A 12854-nucleotide genomic window follows, 5' to 3' on the forward strand; every position below is an offset into this window, starting at 1 on the left:
CCCCTCTCCTGCAGCCCCCTGCGCCCTCCTCCCGAGGGGTACGAGACGGTGGGAGTGGGGCAGCTGCTCGATGTGGCGACCTGCACCTCCTGTGATCCATGATTAGCGTATGCCTGCTCTTGAGGAATTAGCGGTACCCGATAATCGTTGCCTCCAGCGTGGCCAGTGGGACCGTCCCGGGGCTCCTGGAAAGGCTCAGCTTCTGGCGCCTCGTCCCCCCAACTTGGGCTGAGGAGCGAGCCTTGTTCGCCCTCGTGAGGGTGTTCCTGGTCCATCATGAGGGGCACGTATTCTTCTGGTGCCGTCATCCCGAAGGCCACGCCGTAGTGCTCCGCGTGCCATGCGGTCCTGCCTGACGCGCCCACCGTGGGGTGGCAGCGCGACTGTCCACTGGGGCCGTGGGTCGCGTCGATTCCTTCTTCTTCGCGGACCGGGAGCGGGGCAGCGCCGCCGCTGGTCTGGTGCTGACAGCTTCGCTGTCGTTGGAGTAGCCTTGGAGCCCCCGCGCGGGCCGCCCTGGGCTTGAGATGGGAGCTGGGTGCAGAAGGGGTGGGCCCCCGAGGCGGCGAAGCCCAGGAGCTCTGCCACCCGCTCCAGCAGCACGTCACGGCCGCCCTCCAGCAGCCTGCACTGCAGCAACTCTCGGGCCACCGTGAGCGCGTCCCTCGAGTTCGCCTGCTCCCGACGGGTGTACGGTGTCGTGGTCGCGGCGTGATTGGAGTCCCTTGCTGCCGACCGCGCCTGCCGCGGTGTGAGAGCTGTCGAAGCCTGTCCGCGTCGCCCGCGGCCCACTGCGCCCTGCGGACCACGAGCTGCCTGGGGCACGGGGTCGCCCGAGGCGAGCCGCTCTGCGTGGGCGGGCCACGCCGCCCACGGATCTGGGTTGCCAGCCTGGTCGCCGTACATGGTGATGGCGACGCGACGGGACACGAAGCGGTAGAGGGTGGACTCCGGCACACCCCTACCTGGCGTGCCAAATGTCGGATTTCGGGTTCCAGCAGACCCTTGAGGTTCGAACACTGGGGTGCGCGCGGAGATTTCGCCTTCTACCTACCTGCACCCCTCCGCCTCGCTAAGATCTAAGCTATGGAAAGAACAACACAAGAGACACATGGTTTATACTGGTTTGGGCCACCGTTGTGGTGTAATACCCTACTCCAGTGTGTGGTGTGGTTGATTGCCTCTGGGGCTGATGATGGACAGTACAAGGGAAGAACAACCTCCTGAGGTTGAGGTGTTCTTGTGCTTCCGGACTTGAGTGTATCTCTGGGTCCGATCCCCCCTTTTTCCTACTATGGTGGCTAGTCCTATTTATAGAGGCCCTGGTCCTCTTCCCAAATATCAAGCGGGAAGGGAGCCAACAATGGCGGGCTAATTTGAAGGGGGACAGCTAGTACCAGCTGTCCTGACAAAAGTAGTCTTTGCCTGCACAAAGCTCTGGTGGTGACGCCGTCTTGGACTCCACGATGACCTCCGTCTTGTAGTCCTCCTGGTCTTGGTCTTGTTGCACTGAAATGGCAACCTTTGCCTGATGCCTCGGTACTCCGCGGCTGCGCTTGCCCCCTTTGCACCAAAGGGGAAAAGAGGACACTGCGCGGCTGGCGCCCGCCTGGCGCCTTTGGTCGTCATGGCTTGCGTCACGGGCACCTCGTGAGGTACCCCGCCTTGATATCTCCGCCTCCTCGCGAGCCAGCCTGATGAGGCCGTGCCTGAGGAAGCTCCGTGTCGTCCGCCCCGTGAGGCTTGGCCCCTCGCGAGGGTCTTGGGTCTGTGTTGATGAAGATGGGCCGTGCTGGGCCCACTTTGAGCCACGCCGCAGGCCGCAGGCAGGCAAGTCTGGGGACCCCCATTCCCAGAACGCCGACATTTGTTTTTGAGAAACCTTGTGTATGCATGAACTTAGTAGGCCCACAAGTCAGCCTCCAAATCTATGGCAGACAACATAGAGCCCATTTGCTTTTTTTTAATAATTTGTAGCCCATTTGCTAATTCTTAAGTAATTTATTACAGCCCATTTTCTGCCCAGGACTACGGTCAAAAAGTTCAACCTTATTGTGCAGATTTCGGTGGAGTCTGAACTGTTGTAATCCGGAAATGATAAACATTTTAAGAACTTACTGATTTGACAAAAAATCATTTTGTTTTTCTAAGCAAATAAGACGTGGGACAATTGAGTTGGTTTAAGGGAAACCCAGTGGTAAAAAAAATTAGCGCTGGGAGGGAAAACAACAACAAAAATAAGGATGTAAATATGAAAAGGGAACTTTATGTATTTTCAATATAATGATACATGTATATGAACTAGTAAAACTATAGGTAGCGATTAGAAAACGGAAGTAGGACATGGCGTTTCAAGTGGAAAATAGAACTGGGCTGTGTGTTTGATTCAGTAAAAAAATGCCTGCGGATGTTGTAAGACAAAATATATCTAACGCTGGTGGGCCAGAGGCCAGTAGATACCTACTGGATCTTTGTGCCCCGCTGTCGTCATGGGCTGGGCCTGTTAAAAACAAAACCAAGCCTGGGCAGTCTACAGCCCAGTTGAAACTTGCTCGACCTGAAAAAACAATATACCTGCTCAATAAACAAGAGAATTCTGCAAGTACAGAATGACAACTGAGATGCAACAGGTATATTTTTTTCATTGTGATAATAAGTGCATGCACTTGTTTTGAAAAGTTTGGAGAACTGGGAATTCTAACGGCAGGTGCTTATGCTACCCATCAAATAAAAATCAGGTGCCTGAGAATTCGTTTCGAAACAAATGATTCAACTTTATATCCACGTCGACCCTCGGCATGATGGTTGGAAGCAAATGCCAAGTTCATACCGAAAGATTGTTAACAAAAATACCAACTTGCGGACGACAAGGTAGTACAAGTAGCAATACCAAAATAACTCGTAATCTTTTTACTCTTGGCCCTAGTGTTTGTATGGTAGAAAATCTTGCAGACGACCAGCTCCCGCTCCTTCTCTTGCTCCAGGTCCCCGAGGTGGTACTGGTGGATCACCTAGTTTGTCCTCTGCTGTCGAAGTTCTTGTTGGTGTGCAGCACCAGAACCTTTTTGCTGCCCGTCTGCCGGCCGTTGACCATCACCAACAAGGTATTGTTGGTCTTGTGCCACATCGCGTGCATGCCGACCTCCGACTATATCTTGCGAAGCGTTCACGTGCCCCTTTTGAACTCCCTGGAATTGTACTAGAAGAAATGCTTGCTTAGGCCACTCAGTGTGATACCTACAGTATTGTCGAAACAAGTTTTAGTGTACGTAGTTGGCATTTTCTTAACATATTTGGCATGTTGCAGTCACTTGTTTCACTTTTTATTAACTGTCAAATTGTAATTGCTTCACTAGGTCTGCGTCTAAAAAGAAAAATAGAGCTATAAACAAAGGAATATGTTTCTGCAAGTAGACGGCTGATCAGTGTCTTACGTGGAAGTTTCTCACATTGGGTGTAGCGTATGCCGTGCTCGCTGTCGATGGTTGGTATGAACAAATCGATGAGAGGGTGAGATCTTGCGCTGTCAGCACTCACTTTGGCCTCAAGGTGCTCGATCAGCTCCTGATGTGTGGGATCGAACTTGACGCCAAGCGGCAGCACCGGCCAATCCTTCTTGGACTTGCATCGGTTAATTCTAGTTATATGGTACTCAATGTATGATCAATCAACTGTTTTAAGTGAATGATGAAAGATTTCGACCGATAAGTGGTACTCCAAATCTGAAGTCCACAATACCCGAACACGCCGCCAGGATTCTTGTGTCACCTCACGCGCAGCGTGTTGTCACGTCAATTCAATGTGTGGACATGATGAATAATTTGACCGATGTATACTAGTACTGCTACTATACTACTTATTTGTCATATTTAGTGTCACATTTTAACTATAGGTTTAAGTAACAAGTACACACTTGAAGCTGTATATGACAAATCTTGAAAATGTGCAGAACATCAAGGAAATCTTGAAAATTATATGTGCACTCTATGTCTTTTTCTTATGCTTACAAGTATTCTGCACTCATACTGTTATGCATAAGTTCAGGTCGGATGTGGAGTTTCAAATATATGCAATTGAATTAGAGCACCATGCTCTCACCCATGTAATTTGCAGGGAAAACATAATAAGTTCTAAGAAAATAAATATAGAAGTTCATATTTCGAAACAAATGAAGTATTTCGGAACTAAAATGAAGTATTTCAAAGTACAGAACTTCTATTTAGGTTTATTTTGTGTACTTCTAATGTTACTGTGCATGAACTTGTTGTTATTTTTACATGCTTTACATGATTATTATGGTCATTTCGACCTTGACAAATTTCATTTGCTTTTTTTCCGTTCATCTTACAGGTTGAAGGAGCTCCCTTCAGTTCAATGGATTCAACATCCATGCTGCCTACTAGAACTTGCGTGTGTGCTGTGGCATGTGTGCTGGTGCATGCCTGGTGCCTGATGCGGCGTGCGAGCATGTACACAAATTGAACTGAATGATCTCTAGTAAGTGAACTCAATGATCTCCTGTATCTGAATGACAGGGGAGATGCATCATGCACAAAAAAATGGTAGGATCTTGAGGTGTTGCTGCTACTTCTTTCTTCGCATGCCCTACTGTTGCTCCATTCGATTCCATGCTACTTATATGAAAATACTTGATGGTCTAGGTGCTTGTTGAAATGATTATGAGAAACAATTTTTTTGTTTGGTATTTGGTATAATAGGGCAAAGAAAGGATACCCTATGTTGCCTCTTGCCGAATAGATTTATTTGAAGTTCCATTTTTTCAGCAAGTGTATGGTAAGATTCTCTTGAAAATGTTATAAAAGACACAAGTGCTGCAGCGGTGCCGCCACACCTCCGGTTTCTCATTGGTATATTTTCCATATGATCTGCAGCAGTTCTTCAGTGCGCGATTTGACAAAAAGACCATCAGTTCAATTACTAAATTACTAAATATTTTTTTGGTTTAGTTCAATTACTAAATTTAGTTCAGTACAATTTTTGTTATAGTTACAAATCAGTTCAATAGTTATAGTTTCAGTTTAATTTAGGTTAGTTCAATTACAAGCTGGTGTTTAGTTCCTGATGTAGTATTTTTGAGACCATCCTATAATATTTCGTCTCAATTTTTGTTAGCAGATGTGATGCGTAGAAACATCATCTTCACACCCCCTCTATTCATGTGCAGTACGGGCTTCTCCGGCCGCCGCGCCTCCTGGATCCAACGAGGCTACGTCACACTGGCTCCGGATCCGCCTACTTCCAATGAGGTTGCGTCACTCGCCAACGCACCTCTGCCTTCCCGTGGGCAATGGATGCTCCTCCGTAGGTCAACCTCCTGGTAGAGGGTAGTTCGATGCTCCCTGTCGTGCTATGTTCAGTGCTCCCTCGAGCTCCACAAGAACTTCTTTCTTGCTACGTCTGCACCTCTAAAAAGGTACTAACGCGAACACTGAAGTTGGTTCTTCAAACGGTTAAACTGAAATTATTACTTGAGTGAAGAACTGCATGAAATTAGTATAGCATAAACGTAGGAGCATTGATTTACAAAAAAGGTAAGGCACCACCACCAGCCCGTCCACCACGGTTGCTGGCAGCCGTCCAAGTTGAGCGCTGATGGTAGTCCTCTGCATCCATCAAATGCATAGATGTGTTGTTCTGCTAATTGAGTAGTTGGGAATATGTGAAAAGAACATGCTCTTTAGGTGTTGTCACTATTCCTACGAGCACAAGTTTTAAAAAATGTTTACTTTGTGCTCTTGCGTATGTTTTTTGGGCAGTACAAACACATCTCCATAGTGAGTACAGATGCAACACCTTGGGAAGTACTAACATTGCCGCGCTGGGCTTTCGTGTGCAGGGTCCACTGGGTTCTATCTTGAGAGAAGCATCACCGGCTGGGAGAGTTCAATGATCTGAACTAGGAAAGTTCAACGTGGAAATTTGCTACAGATTTCATTACTTGAGAATTTTGTGTGTGTTTTGCATTTTAGGTGACGGAGAACCAGTGAGTTCTACTACTGGTGTAGGCCAAGTTCAAGGACTTTGCTGCCGACAAATAATGACAGTTATCCGGCAACACCAAAAACAAAAATTAAATGTTCTTGTGTTCAAAAAATAAATGGTCTGTGTTGTTACTTTTCGCTAGTTGCATTATATGTTCAATGATATGTACACTTTATGAACTTATGTGTTCATGGCTAGTTTCCTAAGAGATGTAGTCTTTATTAACTGATGTGTTTATGGGTGGTTTCGTGAGAGATGTACTCTTTATGGACTTCTTTGTATTTTGTGAATAAATGTTTATATAATAAATGTTCACATTGTATACTCCCGTGGTTGTACAAGTAACCATACACTAAGTGTAGACGTTCACTATGTGCTTTATCATCAGTTTAAAAAATTGTCGGGTGAGTTCAAACTAGAAAGACAGATAAGTCCAAAACCTGCACAGCAAAAAAGTTTCACCTGCGAAAGAAAATGTGGCACTTCCACATGACATTAATAAACAAAGGGTTAGAAAAAAGGATGTTTATATAAAAATAAAGTGCTTAAAAGTTCAATTACTCTCCATGTGAACGTTCATATGCTTTGTTTCCAAAAGAGAGTGCACATTTTACTAGGAAAAACTTGGGTAAGTTCAAGGACAGAAAGACCGGAACTTCAAAATCAACAAAATAGCAGTGAGGAATACAAAGTCTGGTTTGTGAAAAGCATGCTTAGTACAAACCCATACAAATATGAGTTTGAGTACTCTGTTTTAGGATGAAAAAAACAACACGAGTGGTCTCACCTTATTCAACATTACTTTGCAAAAAACACCTCAGTACAAACACATAGATAGATCAATACAAGTACTCTATTCTTTCCGACTGCTATTTTAAAGTGGGTACCGAGGTATGTGAAAATACCTCAGTACTAAAGAAGATGATCAGTTCGACCAAAATGAGAGCATAAGTTCAACCCCACCACGCCCGCGATCCCACTTGGGTATGTTAGTTTGTAGTCGATCACCAGTACCTGAAAAGTGTTTGGTTTCACCAAATCGCCAGTTCAATTGAAGACCGACTGCAACTACGAAATCAACTGCAAATGTCATTCTCATCAAGAACAAAATAAAATGCAGATTAGCTAGATTCCGTCAGCATTGTAGCAAACGATGACTTGGGGGTTGGTCGTCTATGTTGAAATTCCGGTTAACAAGTGAGAACAGGGAAAATAATTTTTGGGTAGGAGGTGGGGCGACTAATCACCGTCAGTGACCACAACTCTGATGCTACGGTCTTGCGAGCAATGCCAAAGTTTCAGTACGTCTGACAGTAACACCAACGACCAAGAAAAAATCAGGAAGTGTGCCTCACCATGGTCACGGAGAGATCACACAAGGGGGCACAGAAGTATGGAAATGAAATCGTTTGTACCTTCCTAAGAGGGAGCAGGGCGAGAAGGCTCATGAAGCTGACAGCGAGGAGGAAGTCTAGCCGATGCCGGGTTCCTTGTAGCTCTCCAGCATGTTACCCGGCGTGTTCACCCCGGACAGCTCATACGTCTTCCTGTCCAGCTCCAGCAAGAAGGATCCGACCCACCCGCATGCCCATGATTCAGTGCAGGACCAGAATTAGTTAGCAAGCTAATCAAGATTTGATCTAAAAAAGGTTCGCTAATGGCAGGGATGCTGAATTGGGGGTAATAAAATTGATTTTCGATCAGGCCGGCGCGAGGGAGATGGAGGGAGGAGCTTACCACCGAAGACGATGGTGTAGCAGGCGACGACGTAGGTCTGAACGACACTCCTCTCCTAGTGCGTGAAGGGGCGGTAGGCAGTGCCGAGGCGCGAGCAGCGCAGCGAAGAGGTTGAGCATGGGGACGAGCCCCGTGGTGAGGCTGAGCTCATGACGATCACAATGTACACCACGCCGATGAGCAGCGCCGCCACCATCCTCTGGACTGTCACCTGCTCGCGCCACAGTGGCACACGCTCTGCCGCCCGCGCCGCCGCCGGCTCCGACTCCATGTCCGGTGCGGCGGCCTCGCGCGGCGTCTTGTCTATCTCACCGGACGCGCCTAGGTCGTGGCGGTCCATTTCGGCGCCCGCGAAGGCCCTCTGGGCGAGTAGCTCGAGCTCCTCGACGGCGGTGGCGGCTGTGGGGATTACGCTGCGGGATGAAAACGCCATGAGCCCAGTAACACAGGTCCAAACTGAGAGCATCACTTTATAAAGAAGACGATCAGTTCGAAAAAAGGGAGAGCATCAGTTCAACCCCCCTGAATTCATCAGTTCAACAATGGTAACAGAATAATATTCTATTACGCAAAACAGAATAGCCCAGATGTATATATATATATATATATATATATATATATATATGGCTTCTGCACAGCATCTCCATCATCATTATCAGTACATCCTACGCATGTGAGTTAGGATGCACTTGATCCCAGAAAGGTATCTATCCTTCAAATCAGAGGAGTGCTTCAAACTAACAACAATACATAATATCCAACAAAAGAGGGTCGTGCTATAGCAGCAGGATACATGGCTCAGTCTAGGTATCAATACGAATCAAGTTGTGCATATTTGCTGTTGGCATGAACCACATCGCTGCATGTCGGGTTTGCAAAAGCCATCCATCGCATGGAAGCTTGGTGCCTTTCACACTGAAGATTACCTGGCAACAAGCTATGTCGACGAATCTCTGGATATGGTGATTCATGAAACCCATGGTATGATGTGTAAACACAGTTCCCCCTAGCGAATGGAAGTTGCATAGCATGGTAATCATTGTTGGTGATATGATCGACGATTGGTTGGATGATCGGGTAATTGAGCCCGAGGAACATGGAGTGGTTGCCGAGGCTGTAAACCCCCCTCCAGTTGAATACGTCTGGACCAACAGAACTGGGATCTTTCTCGAACACGAAGCAGCCATAACCATCAATGTCACAAACGCCCTAGGCATTGTACTGCATGTGGTTTGATGTAATGGTTTTGTAACGCCCCGGACACACCCGCCAGTGGTCGTTACTCCTGGTGGGATCTAGACTGGCCCCACAGATCAATACTAGTCTTTTCTGCACACTTTGTCCTCACTCATGCGCACCCGGGAGCAACTTCCCGGTCGGTCACCCATCCTGACACTACTCCAAGCTGAGCACGCTTAACTTTGGAGTTCTGTCCGAATGGGCTACCGGAAAAGAAGGAATTCCTTATTGATATGAGTAGTCTATCATCCCTAATAAGCCAGGCCATCACATACACCCCCACTCAGAGGAACCGACGTCCTCGTCGGGCCACAGGAACGTTCCCTCTTGGCACATACGTCTGTGCTTCCAGTCCAGTACATGTGCCATGCCGTGTGCCATGATGGGTCACAAATGTCATGAACAACATGACCACGCACCTGTCCGCAACCATCCGTGTAACCGCGAGGGTCGGCTCTGATACCAACTTGTAACGCCCCGGACACACCCGCCGGTGGTCGTTACTCCTAGCGGGATCTAGACTGGACCCACAGATCAATACTAGTCTTTTTTGCGCACTTTGTCCTCACTCATGCGCACCCGGGAGCAACTTCCCGGTCGGTCACCCATCCTGACACTACTCCAAGCTGAGCACGCTTAACTTTGGAGTTCTGTCCGAATGGGCTACCGGAAAAGAAGGAATTCCTTATTGATATGAGTAGTCTATCATCCCTAATAAGCCAGGCCATCACAGGTTTGGTCAATTTGGTACGTGCGAATGAGCATCAAATGACCGTCGTCAGCTGAACGAGCGATAAACCACCACCCATGGGCTGGTATGATTCCATGTCCTAGAATCATGAAGGCCAGCGCATTTGCGTCTGCTGCAACAATTCAAATTGGAGACCAAAAGGACAAAAATAAACAATCATGTTCAGAGTATGTGTGGAATTAAGATTATTATAAAGTGACACATATCATAGACACAAAATTGCAATGCCGTGGTCATAATCATACCCCAAGTTAAAAAAATAAGCCAACGGCTTTCATATTCTAGCAATATGTCATGGTTCAAACATCATGTAACAATAAGAGGAAAACAACTATGACAGGGCCTACTCATATTCTACCATAGAACTTACTACTGTGCTCATATGAACTCTAAGCAATAACATGCGTTGTCATAAAAATCTAGGAAATAAGAGGAACATATAGCAATGATGTGGTTATAGGCATACTATCTATTCTAAATTTGTAACAATGAATAGGCAGTCGTATTCATAAGGTAAAGATGAGCTGAGATAGAACAATTACACGATGATAGATTCCACTAGTATAGGCAGCCAATCTATACGCCGACCGCGTAGACAATGCCATCATGCACTATAGCATCAGACAGAAATGTTGCCCCAACAGGATTGACGATGAGCCATAACCATGTATGGCGACTGGATTCCACATAGACTAATCCCATGTTGAACAAGGCAATGAGCTTGTAATCCATGTAGTCTTCTAATGGTGTGGGCACTTCACAGATTACAACTTTCAGCAAACAGAGGTCGAGCCAAAAGCTCGACGCGTCTTGTGCGTAGTAGGCAAGAGTGTCCGGCAGGTCGCGAGGCTTGATGGCGGTGGTATCCAATGATGGAAGGGTGATTCTCGCTGGGTGTAAATATCCACGAGACGCCATGGACTACCAGATTGGTGGATGAGGACGATCCAGTTGGCCTTCATGCCCGCCCAGTAGTGGCCGCGGATGAAGGACATGTGGACAGGTAGTGGTAGCATGTCGAGGGGCACCACGACAACCTCCGTAGGATCGTCAAGACAGTGTCTGGGCCACCTGCGAGGATCGGGCATCAGCAAGCAGGGTGTCTTGAAAAGAGACGGCCGGTTGCAGATGAGTAGATGGTACATAGACACCAAGCATGCGGCCAGACGGACGGTGCTGAGCAGGTCCATACGATTACAGATCTGCTCCAAGAGGACATCGGGGAGGGAATTCCAATCGCGGCTCTGCGTGTCAGTTAGTTCTGCCATAGGGTTTTTTAGGGCGCTGAGTGATTGGGGGGGGGGGGTTGGTGCCTGCAAGCCAGCGAGGAAGTGGATTCGAGCGGGCGAGCGAAGAAGATGGCGTGTGTGGCGAGGGGATATGGTACGCGCGAGCTACCAATGAAGATGGCGTGGGCAGGCGAGCAGTGAGCAGGGGGAAATGGTGTGCGGCCGGCGACGGGGAAGAGAGGAGGAAGAAGAAGAGAGGAGGAAGAAGAGTGAAAGACGGGGAAGAAAGTGCATTAAATCTCAATTCTACTAGTACTACTACCAGGATATACCGTCCTTCGGAGTGTAAATAGTTACGCCGATGACATGTGGGTCTACCTCAAGAGGGCCCATATGTCAGTTAATGGAGGAGAGAGGTGCGTAGGCGTATTTGCGGAAGCGTGCTCCAATGGCAAACACGATGGTAGTACTGGGTAAGGCTGATTTAGTAACACCAACATGCTGGTTCAGCTTATCAATTAAGTGTCCCATCTACTGCCGCGTGTATTGTCACTTCACTTTGAAGACTAGTTGAATAGTTCTCTCTGACCCAGATGGGGAATAATGGATCGCGAAGACTTCCTATCTACAGTATCCCTATGCCTGTACGCTCATCCTGTCCAACAAGATGAAACATTGGCCAAGGCACCCGACGCCAATAATGTAGGAGTACCACTACCTCCTTTCCAGTTTATAGGGCTCAATTCAAAAATCTCATCAACCAAGGTAGATGATGAATGGTGGAATAATTTTTGTAGTTTGCAAAACACTCAACTAATGCACTCGTTTTCCTCAAAAAATTATGTTTACCAATGCATTAATTTTGTGTCAAACTTTGACCATCTACTCCCTCCATCTAGTTGAAGTCATCTTTGGTTGTGCACCGTGACCAAGGAGGGAAAACAAGAGAACTTAATGTTTATTTGCTACTCCCCCCGTTCCTAAATATAGTATTTTTAGACATTCAAATGGAATACAACATACGGATGTATGTATACATATTTTAGAGTGTAGATTCACTCATTTTGCTCCGTACGTAGTCACTTGTTAAAATCTCTAGAAAGACAAATACTCCGTATTTGGGAACAGAGGGAGGATTTTACTCTGTATTTGCGAACAGATGGAGTATCACCATATGGAGGGAATAGAGGAAGCTTGAAATATGAAAATGTCAATGGGAGGGAGTAAAAGCCTCATGCATGCATGCATGCATGCAACATGCAACACTCACATGTACACATGGACGCACGCAACACTCACGCACCCATGTGGCACACAACACATGATGAAACACACATGCTCACGCTCAAGTGCTCAACCTACTCCCTATGCCCGTGAAAGACTTTACATTTAGAGATTTACACATTAAATGAAGGTTGTTGCATGCTCTAATTAAGGATAGACATGTAGCCTATAGCTAGAGCACAAGTTGGTGCATTAGTCAATCAATATCGATTTAGATTAAAGGCTAAATGCATTGGAAGTGCAGATGTACACTCTTTGTTTTTTAGCTGATGTACACTCTTTGTTGGAAGACCGAGGGAGTACACGTGCATGCACTCACATACACAGCCAGGGTGGTTCGCGCGCTAGGGTTGGACTCCTGTCGCGCTTGCGTAAAGTTTTGTTTAACTGATTTCTTTACTCTGCCAACTGACAGGTGGGACCCAGAAACCAGATGGCAATTTAACCAATCAACAAAGTGCCACGTCGACTATGTGGCCAGTCAGTAGGGTGCAGTACGGTGCTATGCGATGAGCTAGTGATCGTATAATCACCTACATATAGTTACCGTAAAGAGCGTATTGTTACATACGTTGACCGCCAATGTATTTTTCTCATTTCAAATTAAGCCA

The sequence above is a fragment of the Triticum urartu genome, chromosome 1A, assembly GCF_056163025.1.
Source record: "Triticum urartu cultivar PI428250 chromosome 1A, HENAU_Tu73, whole genome shotgun sequence".
Taxonomy (NCBI): Eukaryota; Viridiplantae; Streptophyta; class Magnoliopsida; order Poales; family Poaceae; genus Triticum; species Triticum urartu.